The sequence below is a fragment of the Dipodomys ordii genome, unplaced genomic scaffold (genome assembly GCF_000151885.1).
Source record: "Dipodomys ordii isolate 6190 unplaced genomic scaffold, Dord_2.0 Scaffold111, whole genome shotgun sequence".
Classification (NCBI taxonomy): Eukaryota; Metazoa; Chordata; class Mammalia; order Rodentia; family Heteromyidae; genus Dipodomys; species Dipodomys ordii.
The window spans coordinates 4744120-4745533 of NW_012267327.1; the positions used below are offsets into that span (position 1 = coordinate 4744120).

At 53.8% G+C, this 1414-nt stretch overlaps 1 pseudogene; it reads right to left on the reverse strand.

Annotated features, from left to right (window-relative positions):
* Positions 1-256: 256 nt before the first annotated feature.
* LOC105994876 lies at positions 257-1047 on the reverse strand (annotated as a pseudogene).
* Between the last annotated feature and the right edge of the window lie 367 nt (positions 1048-1414).

A 1414-nucleotide genomic window follows, 5' to 3' on the forward strand; every position in this document is an offset into this window, starting at 1 on the left:
CTTTTGGCGAACACCTGGGGAACTGTAATTACAGTGAGGCTCCTGGTTGGGAACTACCTCAGTCCCAATTGGATGATGGGGGTGGTCTGGTGGGTCTCATCTTCATAGCGGCAGGGATTTTTACCAAACCTCCTGCTGTTCCTCTAGTAGGAGGGTACCACTCAAGATTACATAGACATCTCACCGGGTTACCTCATAGGCTTGGAACACATGCTGCAGCTCTTGTAGACACCTTCACAGGATGGGTTTCCCACCATCAGGTTGGTGGATCCAATGAAGGTATCTCAAAATTATTAGATTGAGATGGGGTGGGGGGATGACCAGGAACCACAGCCTGGGGAGCCTGTGAGGAGTTACCAGTTTCTGTGTCTAATTGCAGCATGGACAGATGTGTTAAAGGCTGAATATTCCAGAAGAGAAGAATTATCCTCTGCTGGAGCCAGGCTGTTGCCAGGACATGGTGAAGAGTCTACAAACTCTGGGTCAATGTTGTGCAGCAGCTCCACTCTGAGGGACAACTTTCTTTCACTGATGCTGTTTTCCACACATCAAACCCATCCAGAAGCTTGGTGCCCTTGGTGTGTCCCATGGCCAGCTTCACGAGTGTTGACATTCAGTCAGAGATGTAGATGAGATCCCGGTTCTTCACACCTGTCTTTTTCAGCAGAGGGCTTGCCACAAAGCCCACTCCTCAAACACCTCCTTCCCACAGGCTCCATTTTCGTCCTTAAAGGGGCCAGTTATTGCCTCCTGCCAATGTCTGTGGAGAAGATGAACGCCGTGTTGTTCTAGAACCCATAGCTTTTTAAGGCTGCAGTGACATTTCCTACTGCTTCATCCATAGGGGACACCACTGAGGCATAGATTTTTCCTGTGTTTATCTCGGATAAAGTCATATAGCTTCGAGTATTCCTCAGGGGCCTGTAGTGAGTCATGGAGATACTGGAGAGCAAGGTAGAGACACAGAGGCTTCTCAGGTGGATGTGTAGCTATGAGGGCTGTAGCGTTGGAAGGCGTTCTTTCCCAGGTGCCATTTTCTGACCGCATGAGTAGCACAGAGGCCTGCTTCTTTTTAGAGTTGGGGTGGGCGGGGGTTTTTCATCCAGAGGAACAGAGCTGGGCTGGCAGGTCCTGAGTAAATGGTGCGGTAAGCCCACATGCATCTGGCAGCGGCTGGTGAGCAGCTGGGCTGCGCGCGTAGTAGTTGTCCAGCCACGCGCCAGAGGCAGCGTGTGGATGGACGAGCCTTGGAAGCTCCCATCGCTCCAGCCCCTGTCATCGGCCAGCAGGAAGACCAGTGGGAAGCCCCCCCCACACACACCCGTGCCGGGCAGGAGCGGCCACAGCGCCCCCTGCAGGCCCGGACCCCTCCCCACTGCCGGGATCTCCGCGCCGCCTGTCGGCTCTGCCAGCC